Raw genomic sequence first — 21168 nt, forward strand, 5'->3', positions numbered from 1 at the left:
AATAAATATTTGTTAATTGATCAATAGTTTGCCTTTTAGGGGCTGGACAAGTCTCTGGGTCTATTTTGTAGAATGGTATGTTGCCCAGTCTTTTAACTACTTGGCATGGAATGACTTTCCATTGATCCATTATCTTGTACGTTCTCTACTCATGAGTCTTTAGTAGTTCATACCATATTACCTCCTGAAGATCTTACAATGAACTGTAACATCATATTTCTACCAGAGCTTTTATAAGCTGACTCTAAGTGACAGGTTCCCTTGAGTCAATGTCTTACCTGAGAAATTAGTGTATATGAGTCTCCATGTCTTCTTGACCTTCTGAAACTCCAAAACCCAAGTCAATAGACAAATATGGCTCTTATCCAAACATCAGCAGGTATGACATAAATACAGCCTTCAGCATCATTCATAATAGTATTGTATGCATGTATTAGAAATGCCAAGTGTTGACTCTACTGAGTCCTTATTAAGGCCTCTGGGTCTCGAGCATGTTTTGTAGCGTGCAATTAAAACATTCAGGTTCTGGGTCTCCCTGGGGTTGGTATGGTGATTCTACACTTCCTGGTTCCTACCAGCAACAACACTTCTTTGGGCGGTTTATTTTCAAAGTCTCTACCTTGGCTACAATGGATCATGGCAAGGAAGCCATTTTTAGAGAAATACTACTCCCACAATACCTAGCAACTGTAGAAGCTTTCTGATTCTTGGTTGGATATGCTCATGTATACCAGCTAAATTGGGTAGACAACACAAGAATATTACTTATGCTTTTCCATCTTATTCCATAAATAAAAATTCCATACACACAAGGTGTAATGACTTGCTAGTCTCCAAACATTCAGCACAAGTTGGTAACATTTTTCCCTTTAACACATCTAACATAAGCTTCATTTCTTATAGACATCTGCTGCTACTTGGGGCCAGTAAGATAGCTGAAATGTACTCTTGGGACCTAAGGTCCCAAACTATCACGTACCATGGTCATGATGACAGACTGAAATGCTCTGGGTAGCACTAAGTGTTCCTTACTACCATGTGGGATCACCAAAACAATATGATCCATCATTGTAGTACAGGACTCTGTTGCATATAATCTATTGTCCCAACAAAACGGTGCCCTCTGGGTGATGAAGCTTGATCATGCCCTTGCTTCCTGGCTTGTATTGCTTCTCTCTTCCTTTGATCTTACAAATGCTCCCACTGCCAGTCATCCAAGAACATCCATCCAAGGACAAATGAGAAAAAGAGGATTGGTCCATTGTGACAAAACTGTCAAACATTGGTGATGCATTTTTTTGATGGATCCTTGCTCCCCCCGAACTCTCAGCTGTACTTTCATGGGACTTCAAAGGTCCATCTCCCTGTATCACCACAGATCACCTTAACTCCTTCTCTGGGTATCACCATAGCTTCAGTCTCATGTAGCACATTGGACAGAGCATCTACATACATTAATGTGACCTACAGTACACATTGAACTCATAATTGGTTATATTACTTTCTCATCTCTGTCGTACTATATCTGACTCTTTACTGGTCAAAATATATTCATGCCAGCTCGTACCTGAAACTGAACTACAAAAACAGATGGTTCAGAAGGTCTTAGTGATAGCCCACTTCAAAGTTAAGAACTTCCTTTTGGGCACAGTATAGCAAGTCTCACTACCTATAATTCTCGTGATTGTAAATGCAGTGGGTTTCTAATAACCATCACTCTTTCTGACATAAGACTGAACCCATGCTTTAAGGGATAATGTCAGAGAGTTTGTTTTGATCTGAATAATGTGCATTATTCATATACCAGTGCAAGACTGAGGCAGTTGACCAAGGACTAAAAAGTTTGTTCATATTCTATTCCAGTCTCTGAATAATTGGACTGCCAGATTGTCCTTCCTAGCCCTTGCTTTTTTCACTCTTCCCAACCACATATCCACTAAGGACACCAGTGAGAGGCTTAGCAATGATAACATAATCCTTCATAAATTTTTGATAGTAGTCATCAATCCTAGAAAAATCTTGAGAGTTTTCTACACTTCTACAATTCAAGTACTTTGGATCTTCAGACAAGTACTTGGATCTTCTCTGAATTAATATTCTCTTCTGTTGATACTATGTAAACCCTATGTTTGACTTTGATTCAATAAAACTAGCACTTGTTAATTGACAGCTTCAGATCAGCTTCTTCTAGCCAATTTAACACTTTTGTTCTTTTTTTTTCTCGAGTTCCTTCAAAAACTTTTCAGAAACAATGAAGTTATCCAGGTATTCCAACAATTCCAGGTAGTTCATTTCTTCAAATAGGTATCTCTACAAGCATTTAAAAAGTGGTCAGTATCTGGGGATATCCTTGGGATAATTCTTGGGTCAAACTCACAAATTAGTAGAATGCTGGGCATAGAAAGGCTGTTTTTTTTTATCTTTCTCTGTCATTGGGATCTGGTAGTATATGCTATATAGATTGGTATTGAGGTAGGTTACCCTGCCAAGCATTCTAAAGCATCATACATTCATGGCATGATGTCCTGATCTACTTTTATTCTCTTGTTCCATGTCTGATAGTCCACTAAGACCTTCCAATTTTTTCCCTTACTTCTGTTATTCATTATTATTATTGTTATGATGATGATGATGATGATGATGATGATGATGATGATGATGATGATGAGGCAGTTGGGATTAAGTGACTTGTCCATAGCTAGTGTTAGGTGTCTGAGGCGGAATTTGAACTCAGGTCCTCCTGACTCCAAGGCCGGTGCTGCCCCTCCTTACCCTCAGTATGATGGAGGCATATGAACCATAAGACTCTGTGATTATGTTATTGTCTAGCAGTTCTTTTAGGTATTTTCTGATAGGCAATCTTCCAGGATTGTGCTCAAAAAAGTACCCTGACCAAGGCAAGTTGCTTTTTCCTAACTGTTACCTATTTCTCTGTTACCCTCGTGAGGGCCAGTCCCAGGCAAATAATCTAAGACAGCCGGGGTTGGGAGCAGGCACACATAGTTCTCTAGCAGAAGCATTCCTCTGACGCTGTCTTATAAAAGTTACCACATACTTTTAATGATTCCATAGGCAATCCAGTTATAGCAAGGTTGCAAGTGGGCTGGAAGGCAGTATGTCCTAATACCAAAGCTGCATGTATCTGTGAGCTGTATTCATTGCAGTTTGTGCTGGACAAAGGCCACAGAAGCCAAAATTAGCTTAGGTATAATTAGTCTCATTGGATGTCTGAAGACATCTTCAATTTTTTGATGGAAGATTTTGTAAATTCACCTTTCAAACTTGAAAGGCAGGGAATTCTCTTGTGTTCTGGTTTGCACTGGCTATTAACGACCCTTTGGCAATGTGTGTTTTCTCTGTTGAACTTTGGTTTGCTGTTGAACACCCCCCCTACACACGCACACAGACACATGCCCAGACATTGTTTCTAAATGTTGATATAGGCATATATGCATATAAATAGGTTATCCAATCATAGTTTTTAACATCTGTGCCAACAAATAGAAATAAGATCTTTCAGAGCTGCTACCAAATAAGTCTTTTGTCAGCAGCACTTCTGTATGCTCTGCTATATAGTAGGACTGAGTGCTGCATGAAAAACACTATTTTAATCCTATTTTATTGCTTAGCTTTTGTTTTTATATTATTTTTTGTTCTGAATATCTTTATTTTTTCCCTACCCAACAAACCTTCTATTGTAACAAATATTTTAAAATAAAGAGGGGGAAAAAAGCAGTTAAGCAAAGATAAATAAACACAACAATTGTGTATGAGAGTATATGTAATATTCCACACCTATAATCCCCCACCTCTGCAAAGACAGCAGGAGGGAGGTGCATATTCTTGTCTCTTCTCCCTGGGGCCAGCAAGAGGGTTTTTTGTTCCATTTTTTTTTTTCATTCTGCTTTGTGTTTTCTCTTTGACCGTACTGATACAAAGGCGCCCCAAACCATAAAACTAAGATGGATTGTGAGGAATTTCTATTCTTTCCCTTCTAGGAGCAGGTTGCTTATCTTTCTCAGTTTGATACCCTATTGGAGGGACATAAAGTTCCCGGGGAGCTTCTAAATAGGCAAGGCCATGTTTCTTTCCCGAACAGCTCATTTAAGTCAATAAAGTGTTCCTCAAAGAGGAAAGGGAAGAAATCAATGGGTCTTGAGAAACAAAACAGAGAAGTGACCCAGAAGCTAATTTTCTACAGTGACATCTGAGGTATTTCAAAAGACATCTGGCACTGAGTTTATATCCCAAATGCTTGTCCAGGGCCAGGGTGGGGAGGGAAACGAAGTCTGAAATCCCGATAGGATTAGTGATGAAATATATTTCTATAGATGGTCTACCATTGCCAAAATAAGACTGTGGTGACAACACTAAACAGTAACACACTTAGAACAGGTTTCCTTTTATGTGTTTGTCGGTTTGTGGGTTTGAATTTTAACATTCTTGTTTTCTTTTCAGGGCTTCTGATCAAAGAATATTTATTAAATTCCCATTGCCCTGTCCCCCCCCACCAATGGAAGATGTTCATGCTCTGGGAGTGGGTCTGGGAAGAGGATTAAGTCCATTTCCAAAAAAGGGAAATACTGATGTCAGCAGAAAGCACAGCTTTTACTAAGGGCCAAGCTCCTTGCCTTCTTTCAGGGAAAATTAGAGGAATGCTGTGGTAGTTCCAGTCTCTGGGTCTCCCCAAGTCAATGTTTGAATTAGCTGCTGGAAATCACCACTATTCCCTTTAAGGAGATCAAACAGAGTATTTTACAGCATCCTAATGCTTCTTATACTGCCTTGGTTATTGATAGGCGACACACTTAGCAGGCCCTGTACCATAAATTCAAACCTCTGCTACTTTGTCTTCAAGCTTGAAAAAAATGGAGCACTTAGTAATGATAGGTCTCCAGCGGCCTTAAATTTTTCTGAAGTTTACCCTGGCCAATAATGCTCGATAAATTGCCAATGTATCCCCAACCTTTTCTTTATTCTGTCATTTAGTCTGTTTCTTATTTGTTTAAATTTTGATGAAAAACAGCATCCCTAAGAGTGTTATGAAGCCCTTTATTGTCCTGAAAAGCAGCCCACAGCCATCCTCTTTTTGCAGGGAGAGTATCAATCACTAGATTCATGGTCTGCCCGTTTTGTCAGCTCCGTTATTATTTCTATTTACTAAAAATAAAGTTGCCAGTCACTTCCCCATCCTTTCCTGTCACCCAAACCCCATCCATTGAGCAAGATTTTCTAAGTAACCATTACCACGTAGCCCGGCAGACATTATGTTGCAACACTGATGTCTGTACATTGTGATGTGACTCAGATTCAACTGGAGCTGAACGGACTTTAAACCTACTTTCTGAACCACAGGTGCATCCACATTACCTTCACAACAGCATCATGTTTACTACAGACAGAATCACAAGCGTTGACTTTCAGCAGCAGCCTGCAATTCACTCACAAGTTGCTTCTTTGAAAATGAACTCCACAAGGTCTTAGACAGAAATACAGGTCCAATGGACAGCAAAATATTCGAAGAAGTCCTCCTTGTGGTAATAAAGAACTAGAAATAAAATGAGTGTCCATTGATTGAGGAATGGCTGAATAACCTGTACTGTGGGAAGGTCATGGAATGTGATCCCACTCTAAGAAGTTTCAAATATGAGTAATTAAGAGAAACATGACAGGACATGTTTGCACTAATGAAGAATGAAAGAAGAACAATACACACAATGGTTATGATGACAAGTGAAAAGATTACTACAAGGAAGCAATACTGTATAATGGGGTAAAAAACAAAAACAAAAAAACAGGTAATGAAACAAAAATATGTCTCCTTTCAACAGAAAAGCAGAGGTTAACTTGGGCACTACACATTCTTGTGCAATCTATTTCTCCTCTGGTTTTGCTTAACAGCTATAACAAGGGAACTATTGGGGCAGCTAGGTGGCACAGTGGATAGAGCTCTGGCCTTTGGAGTCAGGAGGACCTGAGTTCAAATCCAACTTCAGACACTTAACACTTACTACCTCTGTGACCCTGGGCAAGTCACTTAACCCTGATTGCGTCACAAAAAATAAAAACAAAAATAAGGGAACTGTCCAACAGAATGCCAGTTCTTTGAGCATGCTCAGTATGCTCTGCTTGATATCAAACCAAAAAGAGGTTTGTTAAATGGACTTCAGGAAGTGCTTGATAGAGAGGATGCCCTTTACCTTCCAGATTCAGAACACCGGTTGTATTTGTGTGCAAACTGTGGTTCCTATTGGCCAGTTCTTTATTATATTGTTTTTGTTTGTTACAAGGGAGGGTCCAACTTGACCAGGGAGGAATAAATCAAGAGATGATTGTGATGTGAAAAGAAAAGGGATCACTTAATAAAAAAATTTTAAGAAGAAAAAATAAAATCTAGAAACAACCTCCTAGACTTATGCACATAAAAAACTGTGAGAAAGATCCTTTTTATGAGTTTTTCAAGGCTTAGAAATGGCAGCACAGCACAAATATGCCTCCTTCTCTCCACTGACACTGCCTCTACCTCTTGCCAGCTCATGCCTGGTCGATTGAAATACCCTCTTGGTTGCCACAAGTCTCTCTCCACTCCATTCCATTCTCGACTAAATTGTCAACGTAATCTTAATAAAGTACAGATCTGACCAGGAACAAATATAAAATCCTTTCTCTAGTGTTCAAACATCATAACCTGACCTCCCCTTTTCAATTTTTTTTACACTCCCCCTCTCCTCAGTATGCTTTGATCCAGTGATACTGGCTTCCTTGCTATTCCCCTACCAAAATACTCCATTTCATGACTTCAGTTATTTTCACTAGCTGTCTCACATGCACAGAATGTTCTCCCTCCTTGTCTCTGCCTCTTGCCTTCCTGGGATTCCTTCAAGTTCCAGCTAAAATCTCATCTACAAGAAGCCTTTCCCAATCCCTCTTAATTCTAGTGCCTTCCCTCTGTTGATTATATCCAATTTATCCTGCATATAACTTACTTACACATAGCTATTTGCAAACTGTCTCCCCCATGAGACCGTAAGCCCCTTGAAAGCAGGACTTTCTGCCTTTGTTTATACTCAGCAGTTGCCACAGTGCCTGTGGAATTTATAAACCTCTCAATCTCTCTAGATTTCATAAATTTTGTCTTCATTTTCCTAAGACATTTACAAACATCTGCTTGGCATCATATTATGTACAAGGGATAAAGTATAGGGTGTGGAGTCAGGAAGATCTGAGTTTGAATCCTGCTTCAAATATTTACTAGTTGTGTGACCCTGAGTAAGTCACTTAACCTCTTTCATTTTCAGTAAAATGGAGATTAATAATAGAATCTGCTTCACAAGATTATTGTAAGGCTCAAATGATATAATATGTAAAGTTCTTTGCCAACCTTAAAGCATTATATAAATGCTAGCCATTATTGTATGTAACTTCTTTTTTTTGGTAGTAGTAAAGAACTGGAAACTAAGATGGTGTCCATTATTTGTGGAATAGTTGAAAAAATTATAGTATAGGAATGTAATGGAATATTATAATAAATGACAAAAGGAACAGTTTCAAACAAAACTAAGAAAACTGGTATGAACTTATGAAAAGTATTATGTCTGACAAAACAATGTACATACCTTAGTTTAAAAATATTGCAAAAAATGTTAACCATTACCTGAGCCTTCAGCGAGGTGTAATCTTTTTTGCTCATCAAGGGTTTGCCTCAGGGTTGATGGCTGCTGACTGATCAGGGTGGTGGTTACTGAAGGTTGTGGTGACTGTGGCAATTTCTTAAAATAAAACAATAAAACTTGCTGAATGGATTGACTCTCTCTTTCACTTGAAGACTTAGAGGCCATGATAGAGCTATTAATTGGCCTAATTTCAATATTGTGTCTTGGGGAATAGGAAGGCCTAAAGGAGGGAGATAGGGAATGGTTGGTCAGTGAAGCAATTAGAACACATACAACATTTATCACTTAAGTTCATCATATTATATGGGCATAGTGCCCCCAAAGAATTGCAATAGTAACATCAAGATCACCGATCACAGATCACCAATACAGATGCAAGCACACATGACAATAAAAAATGGTGCCAATAGATATAGGATTGCCACAAACCTTCAATTTGTTTAAAGAAGAAAACATAATATCTATGAAGTACAATAAAGCAAAGTACAATAAAATGAGGTATGCCTGTAATGACCAACAATGACTCCAAAAGACCAGTCATGAAACATGCCACTCGCCTCTGAGATGATGAAATCAAGGTTTAGAATGAAACAAAATTTTTACATATGACCAAAGCAAGGATTTGTTTTCTTTAACTATGCACATATGATAGAAGGATTTTATTTCTCTTTCTTTCATTGGAGGAGGAACATTTTGGGAGAGAAGATAGTTAGTGATGTGATTACCAAATTGAAAAAAAAAGATAGAATAAATGAGCACATATAATCTCTGAACTTAACTATCCCACCTCCTGATTATACTGACGAGTTGGGTTCACAAAGTATGACTACTGTTTCCTCAGAGCTTTAAGATTATCTTGGAGAGGTTAAGGAGATTTTTTTTTCTAGTACCCTAGAACTCCCACTGGTTTGCTTTCCACCCTGACTATTTATTAGTATCAACTAGTCAGTCAGACCTAGCTGTTAGCTATTTACTATGATGAATTGTGTATGACACACTCTCCCAGTACATTGAGTCCAGAGAAAAGTAGCCTCCGGCTAGAAAACATAATGTTGCAAAGTAGTAACTAATAGCTTCTGAGTACTTTTGCTGGGGTCTTTAAGGTATTCCTCTTAGGGATCAGCAATGTGCTGGTAAATGTTTAACAATTGGCTCTGTGATATTAAAACTTGATATATACTACTTTATTTTATTAAAGCTTAATCAAGCTATTATTCTCCCCTATTATGTGAGTTTAAACTACTTAAGCCTGCAACTTATAGTTCACTATTTCACTCTCATAAGTCACCCACTGCCCATTTTTAGGAGAAACTTATTTAAGATAAAGGCCAATTTATCTCACGAAATGGTGATATCAGATATTCCAAGCTGTGCAAAAATCCTCAAGCTGTGAAAATCCCCTTTCCCCAATTCTAGCCAATTTTAACTTAATAATGTCCATGGTGTCAATAATAGATGGTGTCACTTTACTATAAAAGAACTGTCTTGGCTGTCAGGGGTGTCCTTGGTTACTGGGGATCCTTGGACTCCATTTGTTGGTAATTGCTAGCTTTGCTAATAAATAGATCATGCTCAGAACTTTATTACTTCCATTTCTTTTGTTTACAGATTTCTATTGTGAAAAAAATGTGCACATGGCATATTTTTAAATTTAATCTTCATTGTTAACATTTTCTCCATCACTTTCTTAAGTTTAGGCAATCAACAAAGCCTTGATTTGTAATATTTGCCAATTTCTGAGCTGTAAATGCTTAGACTGAAAATTTAATGATCAGCTGTTGCTGGTTGGAACTGGTCAAGCTGGCTCCAGCATACTCCCTGGGTATTTATTATACCTTTTTTTTTTCTTCTTCAGATTTTTGTAGAGCTTTGAATCTGCTTCCCTCATTCAAGATTAGTCTTAGCTCCTGATGTAGACATTGCCATAAACTGCTACAATCGCAATAGGAAGGTGAGAAGTCCAAGGTACTTTGTAGTCTTAGGAGCTCATAAGGACCTCCTGCAGGCAAAAAGAGGGATGAAGCAGAGAGACGCAAATGCTCTCCTCCGCTCAAGTAATTCATTATCAGGGGTTTGACTGGAATACTCTCTCTTTGATAGTCATTTGTTTACCTCTCAGAGTGCAACTAGCCCAGTGGTTTTATATGAGCCCCAGAGAACCTGACCACTTCCTTCAACCAATCAGAACAGACTTCCTATTGCACCCAGGGAAGTGTCCAGGCCTTGTTTTCGTGTAGTGAGCAACCAAGATGATTTCTCATTTGGTAAACATATCTGGTCTAAGTGTGGTAGAATGATGCTGACCCTACCCTTCCGTAACAAAAGGAGGTCATTGATGGCATTTTTTAAAATGCATGGGAAAGAACAGAGTGAAGCAAAGCAGGAAAACCAGACAAGCAAGACATCTTTGGAAATAACACTGAATTTATGATATATTTAAAAATAAAAGCAAGCTGTTCATGATTCAGAACTACAGCTTCATGTATAAAATATAAATAAATATATCCTATGTCTTGTAAAAAGAGAGATATTGTCTTAGGGTTTCTTTCCCCTGTCCCCAAACAAGAAGCATGTTCATAGAAAGCAGCCAAAGGTCAATTCTTTAGACGCTCTACTAATGACTTCCATGGGTGAGTATTACTCAGAGCTCCTGGGAGCTGCAAAGTGTGGCTGTGGGATATAGAAAGAGGCTACCAATATGAAGAATACCCACAGAAATGGATTTTCTCAGCAATCCAGAAATGGCTTTTGTCCCTCAGTCCACTATTTTTACCAGAACCTGGAGCATCAGGAGTAGCAACCTGGGATACCTGGAGAGTTCTATCTTTCTAGCCCCAAAGATTTCTTACAATCAATTCATGGGTAAGTTATTGTGTAAGGAAATAGCAAAAATCAGAAGATTCAGAACAACATTTGATGGGAATGTCAAGTTTTCTTGGATTTATAGTAACTACCATTTATGGTAAAAATGGTTTCTCCGCATTAAAATTCCTTTTCTATAAACCCTTCTCCCAGTTGATCATGGCATAAGAGTCCTTTCCATCGATCTTTACATATACTTGGCCATGGAGAATGCAAACAGGAAACATTTACCTGTCCAGTGAGGAAGTGGATGGATAGAGCCAGAAATCTGACCATCTGATTGCTTACACTGGAGGGGGTCTGTGTGGTACTGGCTATTCTAATTTGAGTTCTTTCTGAATGTTTAAATGGGACCAGAACAGATTGCTGTGATTGGCATAGAGTGAAAACTCTTTAGCAACTGGTACAATCCATATAGAATGATCCGTCACCCCTCCAGAGCTAGAAATATGTGCCATCTATATAAAAAAAAATTTCTGAAGCATTGAACCTCATCATGTGTATATGGGTTACAAAATGAATGTGTTGAATACAATGGTCAACACGGTTCATCTTCCGGTATGCTCAATGAATAAACGGGGGGGGGGGAACACCCCAGTTGGTTGCCTAAAACCAATTTGTCACTTCAGACTGCAAAGTCTAAGAAGAGATAAGTAATACTGTTCTTTTGATGGACTACAGGGATTTCATGAGTCATCTGTCTACAATTGTAAGTATATAAAAACACCCAATATCCCTTGTTTCATGACACACAATAAAAGTAGCTTATTTTATTCTTCCCATGGCAGTATATTTTGTGTGGTTCTGTTGAGTCTCAGCGGTTTTTTAAAGGCGATAGATTACATTCTACAGGTGGTAGGCGTTTCTTTTCAGATGGAGGAATAAGCAGGGGCAGGTGGAGAACTGGCTAAGGGGAAGACATTTTCATACTATGCAGACTGGTATGAGGACAAAGCTATCCAGATGTGTATGCCCAAAGGCAGCTGGATCTGGTGGGGATGTGAATGATGTGAATCACTTTTCTGAGTAAAGTTCTAAGTCAACGTATGCAATAGCCAAGTAGGCTAGAAAGATGTTCAGAGCTGATCTTTTGCTCTTGTTTATAAATGCTTCACAAACTAAGAAGTCACAATAGGTGATATCTTAAGGTAAAAAGATATACTTTAAAAGCTCCAAAGTTTTCTTTAGTAAATGAAAAATTTGGTCCTGTGCCCAAATTTTTCCCTTGAGGAATTTTAAAAAAAATATCTTCCCAGTTATACTGGGAGAAGGAGAAAGGGAGAGGTAGAATGGGGTAAATTATCTCATGTGAAACAGACAAGAAAAGGCTTTTACAGTGGAGGAGAAATGGGGAAAGGTGAGAGGGAATGAGTGAATTTTATTCTCATAGGATTTGGCTTAAGGAGGGAATAGCATACATGATCGGGTATGGAAACCTTTCTTACCCTACAGGAAAATAAGGGGAGAAGGGGACAAGAAAGAGAGCAAGGGGATGATAGAGGGGAGGACAGATTGGGGAAGGAGACAATCAGAAGCAAACACTTCTGAGGTGGGACAGGGTCAAAAGAGAGAATAGAATAAATGGGAGGCAGGATAGGATGAAGAGAAAATATCCTTAGTTTTTCACAACATGACTACTATGGAAGTGTTTTGCATGGCTACACATGTATAACCTGTGTCGAGTTGCTTGCCTTTTCAATGAGGGTAGGTGAAGAGGGAGGAAGGGAGAAAATCTGGAACCCAAAGTTTTAAAAACACATGTTTAAAAAATTGTTTTCACATGCAACTGGGAAATAAGAAATACAGGAAATGGGGTATTGACATATATCCTGCCCTACAGGAAAACAGGAGGGGTAGGGGATAAGAGAAAGGGGAAAGAGATAGAAAGGAGGGCAGATTAGGGGAAGGGGTATACAAAATGCATGCCATCTTGGGGGGGGGGTGGAAGGATGAGATGGAGAGAAAATTTGGAACTCCAAATCTTGGGGAAGTGAATGTTGAAAACTAAAAACAAATAAATTCAAGCTAAAAAAAAAAAGGAAGGACAACAATAAACCAACCAACTACCAAAAAAAAAAAATCTTCCCAGGCATCTCATTGCCATGCTTTCTCTATTCAATTCGGAGCACCATCTCCACCCCCCCAGAAAACTGGACTTTGTCCCTGGGTCTCTCAGCTCTGGTAGGGGAGCCTTACCTCACAGAGGCCCAGGCCTCCATGCTGCTTTCCTCTTGTGTCCTCAATGTGCTTCTCCTCTTCCTCCTTTCAGCACTTCTTTTATAGGTTGTTTTTCACCATTAGAATGCAAGTTCCTTGAGGGCAGATACTGGATTTTTATTCTTTATTTGTATCCCCAGCATTTAGCATAGTGCCTGGAATACCAAAAATGTCTAATATGATGCTACCTATCTACCGACCTCTAAAACCAGTTTAGTGATCTGACTCCTGGCTGTGCTTGCAAGTTATGAGCCAAGTTCAGCTTCACACCTTTTCTGTGTTGGCTGTCAGTCTGCTCTTTATTAGTCTTCCTGTATTTTCTGGGATTAGCTGAATTAACATCAGCTGGGATTAATTGAAGCCTCCAGTTTCTGGCTCAAGGTCATCCACTGCATCATCGGCCATTTGTTTTGCCACTGGACTTTGATGACTCTCGGGAGAGGGTGAAGTTGATGACCGCGTCACTCTGTCTCATTTAAATCCAATCCGTGTGCAAGTTAAGACATTGCCCACCATCCACCATTTTACCCCTACTCCATGGTATCACTGGTCCTCTTTGAAAATGAAGGGCAAACAATAACAACAACAGGTAAATATAATTACTAGAAGGGTGAATGAAACTTTGTGAAAATTTTCAGACTACATAAATCTCGGCAACCAGGGACATTCAAATTCCCCCGTGAACCAAACGCAGAACCAAGAGAGATAGGGAATGACAATTGTTGGTGCAGTACTTAGACACACTTGGAGTCAAGAAGATCTGAGTTCAAATCCTGCCCCAGACTCTGTCTGACTACGTGACCCCGGGCAAGTTGTTTGATTTCTCTCAGCCTCATTTTACTCATCTGTGATATGGGGATAATAATAGCACCTACCTCATAGGGTTGTGATAAATATCAAATGAGATAATGTGTGTCAGTCCTGCACAACAAAAGGCCTGTGGGCTACTTGCAGTCCACCAAAGGATTTCAGGCAGCCTGTGAAAAATGTAGAGGATATAAAAGAAAGTAAAGATGTAACAAGTGCTTTATCCACGCCCTGCTTAACCTGTGTAAATTGGCAGGTGGGTTGCCACTGCACACTCTCTCCAGTTTATCATGTGACCTCTGGTAACCAGCAACGTCACTCTGTTTCTGGTCTAAGAGGAGCGATTTATCGGTGAATAAAAATCTTAAGTAGTAAGTGTAACTAATTGATATTAATTGAAATTTCTCTTTTTAAAAATACAGTTTATTTGCAAAATAGTATAATCATTAATTATACCTATATTTGGAAAGTGAGCTGCTAAAAACCTATCTACAACCTGAAGATGTTTAGCCTATTTTAATTTTGACCCTACCTACTGCCCAGTTGTGCAGATCTGATATATGTAAGGCACTCGTGAACCTTAAAGTACTATCTCAGTACTAGCTATCATTATTATTACTCTTCTAGCTATCTCCAGAAATCTTATTTTAGACTAGCAATGATAAAGCTGAACCCAGTGAAAGGACTGTTTGTGGTAGTTATATGGTCAGACTTGGACTTTGGAAATGTCACTTTGGTAGCTGGGGTGCAGAGGGGAAATTGCAGAGGAGAGAAACTTGAGTCTGTGAGACTGAGGGCTTTAGCAATAGTCCAAGCAAGAAGTTACTACTAGGGTAGTAGCTGTGTGAGATACTGTAATCTAGTCATTGTCTCCTTAAAAAGGCTCCCCAAAGCAGTCCCTGTGAGATGGGACTTCCCAGTTTTGAGAGAGTTATATGCCTCACATTCCAGGGAGTCAAAAAATTGAGAGTAACAGAAGTTGGAGACTCTACACTTAAAATGATGCAGCTTCTACCCCTCTCTCTGTCTCCTCCTTCCTACTGTCATAGGAGACACAGGGCTTCTGCATCCTCCGACAGTGCTAAGTCTTTAAGCATTCAGCCAGAACACATGTGGCCCCTTGGAAGTAGCCCAGTTCATCAGATTAGGGGGCAAGGAGGGTCCCCTGTCTCTTCCCCTATACACACACACACAATACACACACACACACACACTCTCTCACAAACACACATTCTCTCTCACACACACACACAAACACACACACACTGTCACACACATACACACTCTCACACTTTCACACACACACACACACACACACACACACTCTCATACACTCTCTCACACACATTCTCTCTTTCACACACATACTCTCACTCTTTCTCTCACACACTCTCCCTCACACACACATATACACACTCTCATGCTCATCCTTTCATACACACAATCTCTCTCACACACACTCTCACACACATACTCTCACACACACTCTCTCATACATACTCACACATACATTCTCTCTCTCTCTCTCTCTCTCTCTCTCTCTCTCACACACACACACACACACACAACACTGCATACTGGAAGCTAGAAAATTCATTTGTATAATGAATAACCAATGTAGTCCCCAGTTAACAGCATATTTTCTAATATAGAGAAACAGGAAAGCACCAGTTAGTGCTGAGAAAGAAGTGAATGTGCCATTAGGAAACTTGAAAATGAACCAATTTCCTGAGTTCATGTCCTTGACATTTGGCCAGTGATATATAAAATATGGATCATGAAGCCAAGATGCATTTTCTTCAGATCCATGGCACTGCAATAGTTCAGATAGAACACCCGCTCCTGAGGAAGCATTAGCAGAATGAGCAAATTCAATCCAAGGGGAATCCGAAAGGCCAGGCTGCCCAGATAGCATCATACTGTTGGGCCATCCTGAAAAGGTGATGTCCCATTTCCTCTTGGGATTCTTAATGTTCCCTGCCACTGCTGCCAAAGTGGAAAGACATTTCTCCAGTTTGATCTGCACCAAACCAGCTCCTCATTGAGGTATTTACTGAGCTGTATATGCAAAGTCACTCTACTGGATGATATGTGGAAATAATTAGAGTAGCAATAATAGCATTTATCTCAACACTTTAAACTTTGCAAAGTTCTTCACAAATATTATCTTATCCTCATGACAATCCTGGAAGGTAAGTGCTATTATCACCCCCATTTTACAGATGAGGAAAATGAGGCAGATTAAATTACTTGCTCGGGGCACAGAGCTATTAAATGTCTGAGGCCATGTTTATATTCAGGTTTTCCCCGACTCCTACTCCAGGTCTCTGTCCACAGCACCAACTGGCTGCCTAGAATATGAAAGAACTGGAAAATGTTGTCCCCATTCTGTGGGAATTTACAATCCTATTCTGAAAACAAAAACTGGCACAACGTGACCTCAGAACAAGCGCAAAGTAGCAAACTAAACACATAAATGCTAAGAGCTCGTAGCATGCAGATAGCATTTCCTGCTGTGTCAGGTTAGTGCCCTTCTGAGACTGCCTCTAATATGTTATTTAGTCATTTTTCAGTAATGTCTGACTTCGTGACCCCATTTGGGGTTTTCTTGGCAAAGATACTGCCATTTCCTTCTCCACTTCATTTTACCGATGAGGAAACTGAGGCAAAGAGGGTTAACTGACTTGTCCAGGGTCACACAGCTAATAAGTGTCTGAGCCCAGATTGGAACTCAGGAAGATGAGTCTTCCTGACTCTAGATCTGGCTCTCTAACCACCATGCTCCCTGGATGCCCTGCCCCTAATTTGTACTGTATATTTTACATAGTTTGCCTGTTGTCTCCCCCTTTAGAATGTGAGCAACCTGAGGCCAGTGACAATTTTCCCTTCCTTCAAATCCCCAGTGCTTTAGCACAGTACCTGGCACATGGTAATTACCTTTTTAAAAATCTTGTTGATCTAACTGAAAAATGAGTGACTGATGAAGTAATCGGATAGGGGTAAACATATTCACTCTCTGAAGGAACTTACATTATGTTTCATGTTTAACTTTGCATCCCGAGCATCCAGAAAAGTGTTTTGGGTTCCCTCCCCCCTACACACACACATACATGTTCTATCTGAATTTGTGATTTTATTGACAAAAGGATACCCCAGTGGGGAAACTCATTATGTCAATGCATACAAATCAGCGATTATTAGGCACCTTAGGGTCTTAGAGAGATGAGTTGCCTGGGTCACTGAGAGGTGGTTGTGATTCATCCAGGGTCACAGAGCTGGTATGTGTCAGAGATGGGACTTAGAGGCTGGTACTCCTGACTCAGGGGCCAGCCTACTGTCAGCTACTGGGCTGTAGTGACTTCTTGCTTAGCATGCCTCTTGTTCCTACACTGAGTATGTGCTTAATAAATGTTTGTTGAATTAAATTGGTATCATGTTCATCAGAAAGGCTACAGAATCATGGAATGCCAGAACTGGAAGACACTTGGAGAACAAATTTTATAGATGCACCAACTGAGGCCCAAAGGGGTGAAATGATTTGCCACATTGTGAGCGGCACAGCCAGAACTTGAACTCACTTTTGGGTTTTGCTATACCACGCTGTCCTCTTCTCAAAGGCAGTTGATTTTATACAGGGGTGTTCGGGAGCTGGCCCAGATGGCCTTCTAAGAGCTTCTGCTAAATTTTCAGCATGAGCATTTACACCTGGAAAATCCACAAATGCTACGAATTTATTGTCTTGTGGATTGTCTAGACTTAAGAAGTTGTTAATAATGCAAATTAAATTTAAAAGTGCATGGGTATTTTTCTCCCCCTAGAAAGTCTGGTTGTTAAATATTTACCAGCACACCCCTGTGTTGCTCTCTAAACATTGCTTGAGCTCAGCAGGAGGGCAGTTGAAGCTTCAATTATGGAATGAAATCACCAGACTGGAGTTCTGGTGATTGCAGGATAATAATAACGGGCATTTATATAGCACTTTAAGGTTTGCAGAGTGCTTTCCATCCATTATCTCACGGGAGAGTCTGGTTTTAGGCTATTTCAAAGGATGTGATAGACACAAATTCTTAGGGAAGGGTACAGGGGGCATAGACAAGGATTAACAAATTGTGTTCATGTCACTAAGAATATTCACCCTGGTTTGAGTGGAAAGTTTAAACTGAGGAATAATGAGAGATGAGCTAAAACTTTTGCATCTGAAACAATTTAGTGCTTCATTGATAATAAAGTGGCAGGACACATGGAAGCCGACTATGAACTTTCATGTGAATTGCTTTCTTATAAGGGGTGAGCTTACAAAGTTGGTAAGATTTGCCTCTCTCCCTTCAAGGACCATGAACATTGCCTCTGCTGCCACACCTACTTGATGGAATTGGTTAGTTTTGTTGAATTGTTTTTCTTTTTCTTTTTAAATTTTGTTTGTTGGCTGGCTAGGTAGGAGACAGGAGAGAGCTATATTTGGAAATGGAAGTGATGCAAAAATAATTTTAAAAAAATTTAATGTGATCCCACACAAAATAAATAAATTAGAGATTACTTAGAGAATTTGCATGTGGTCTGGTTTCAGCAAAGGGCTTTGGTGGGGGGAGGAGGTGTCTTAGAGGGATTCTTCATTATAGATAATAAATAATTGTCTTGGAAGGACTGCAAAAAGTAGAATTATCTTGCCAGAAATGTCATCTATAACATTTGTTCCATACTTTGCTTAATATTAATTTTTTCATCTTGCTGAACAGATAACTAAATTGGAAATAGCTTGATCCTCCCTGCTTTCAGTGGGACACATGGGGCTAAAGCCCTAACAACCTGCTGCAAATTCCTCCCTCTGACTCTCATTTGCTTTTCTACTCAAAAACAGCTTATCTTACACATACAAAAAAAATCAATAACTTATTTTTGCTGTGTCTCTGTAGGGTGCATAGGGCTCAAAAGAGAGATTTAAAAAGCAGTTACCCTGTAGCTTCAATATGTAAAATGTACCTATCCTAGATAATGACAATTCTTTTCTCTTCTTTAAAAAAAATGCTAGGTCCATTATACATTTGAGTCACCTATCAGAAATGTCACTTGCTTCAATCATCACCATAGTAACAGAGGTCCTGAAACACATCTTTTCCCTTTTAATGGATGTTCAGATAGAAAAGTCCAGCCTATGGAAATATTTTGCTATTAACTGATTAAAGTCTAATTAAGAAGCTATTCATTCGCCAAGCAGCCTGTATTAGGGCTTATATTAGCTAGTAATCAGCTAGATGTCTTTCTTTGTGAACTCAAAGCAAAAGAATGACTAGGAAGGGGGAACATCACAGTGGAAATGAAAATGACTCCAAGTGAGAAGAAACCTAACCTGGAGTCTACAGGTTACTCACCTTCCACTTCTGAGCAGGATGGAGACACTCCTTTAAACCTGACTGTTAGGAATGATCACTGACAAATTGGCAACTGCTCCTGACAAGGGAAGTCATTTTTAAAAGTACAGCGCTCTTCCCCTCCCCCATCCACTGGCTGGCCACAAATACCATTCAAGGTAAAATATTTTGGAACCATGAATAAATGCTTGAAGATTATTGTGTTAGATTAGTAAGATGGACAATTATGAGGATTACTAATCCTTTCCTGAATTAACAAGGCTCCTTCCACTCAGGTGGCTAGAAAAAGGCAGGTTTATTTTTCCTATAAATTTGCTAGATGCTGTAAGGGGAGCTGGCTAGAAACCTGTGCTAGAAAATATATTCATGTATGTGTATGTGTGTGTGTGTGTGTGTGTTCATGTGTCAACTATGATCCCATGTTAGTTTTTTCCAATAGGTTAGAAGGTTATCCTGTATTTGTTTAGACACTGCTGGTGTACATGTGTTGGTTCAATACAGGAATTTGTAGGGATGGAGGTTCATATCAGTCCATTAGCCTATCTACTTAGCCCTGACATATTTATCAGGTGACAACACAGCTTATTGAACCAATGATTCCAGGAGTGAACTAGGGGTGAACAAGGCCTAGCATTTCAACTAGGTATGACAGAAACTCTCAGGATTGGTTGAAAAACCTGGTCACAACCGGTGGATCCTCATACAATAGCAAACTAGTACAAAATTGAGAGATTCAAGTGAGACAGATGAAAATAGTTCCATCCAGGCAACTGAGAATGAGTTTGGGTAAAGGAAAGCACCTCTACCCTGGCCCCAGTTTTCTTCCTCCACCCCTTTTAGCTGGAGAAAGAGTGCATGAACTTTAGAGGATCCACAAGATTGGGACTTTTAAAAAATCAGCATCCTCATCCTAGCCTTGTCCCCAGAACAGCTGAGGTCATGTCTGCATTGGGAAACAAGGAAGGAGCGGAAGTGAGGAGAAAGCCAGAAATATTGTTTGAAGAACAACTTGGAGCAAATAAGTCATTTTGACTATTGTAAATACCCAAATTAAATACAAAGGACATATGAAGGAAGATACTATCTATATCCAGAGAAAGAACTGATAAATAGAAGTATGTATAGGATGATTTTAGATAGATAGATAGATAGATAGATAGATAGATAGATAGATAGATACATACATACATACATACATACATACACATACATGCCTGTGTCAAACCCATCTCTAAGGCTTGGGGGAAAGAGGAAAGAAAAAAAGAAATTTACATGATAACTTTTATTATATATTTAAAAGGAATAACAAGTTGTACATAATAGATTTGTGGTTTCATGTGCAATCATCTTTTTTTGTTATACTGTGTTATAGAAATGCTTGTTTTATTTTATGAATTAAAAAAAATAAAGTGAGCTATTGTCACCTCAAAAAAGAAGAAAGAAAAAAAAAGAAAAAACAGCTTTAAGAGTCAACAGGAACCCACCAAAGATGGGTAAAGGGAGTTTCTCGAACATCCCACAACAGGGAGAAAGGACTTCTAATAACCAAGAACTGTGAAGCACACTTTGATACATGTGCTCTATAAGTCTGAGCTTACCTTCCCTTGGACTGTATATGTTCTTTCAAGAGAGTGTATCAAAGACTTTGGGAACAGAATGTTTTATACTAATTGTTCTTACTTTATCACCTTGACAAATACTTCTTTCTAAAAGCTAATTAAGTTTGTCTGAGTAGTTAGTATCAACTGAAAATTATGGAGAAGTGAGGAATCAAACTGGTGGGAGCTCCTGAGCATTAGAAGATCACCCCTAGAACTCCTAGTGGAGAAGCATCAGAACACATCCTTCATGTTATTATTTACTGATTGAAACAGCCCTGTCAAGTAATGTTTTACAGAATGTTATGTTTGCTGCATGAAACAGTGTGGATGTAATGTAAATGGTATTATTTTGCAGGACAGAAGGTACCATGGTACAGTGGATATACTAGCAAAAATGAGAAGGGGTGGGAACAAGGGCACATGTAGAAGGACTGACCTCAGTATAGAGAAGGCCACATTTTTAGGAAAGATTGGAGTAAAAGCCAAGAGAATGAAGGCTGACATCAAGGGATCTGGAGATATAAAGGGAAGGAAATTAAGCTTGCAGCAAATGGTCTCTATTTTCCCACTAAAGTATAAGGCAAGGTTCTCATCTAAGGTTGTAGGGGTAAAGGGGGTATGGGAGGCTTGAGGAGAGAA

The sequence above is a fragment of the Phascolarctos cinereus genome, unplaced genomic scaffold (assembly GCF_003287225.1).
Source record: "Phascolarctos cinereus isolate Bilbo 61053 unplaced genomic scaffold, phaCin_HiC Scaffold_4;HRSCAF=312, whole genome shotgun sequence".
NCBI lineage: Eukaryota > Metazoa > Chordata > Mammalia > Diprotodontia > Phascolarctidae > Phascolarctos > Phascolarctos cinereus.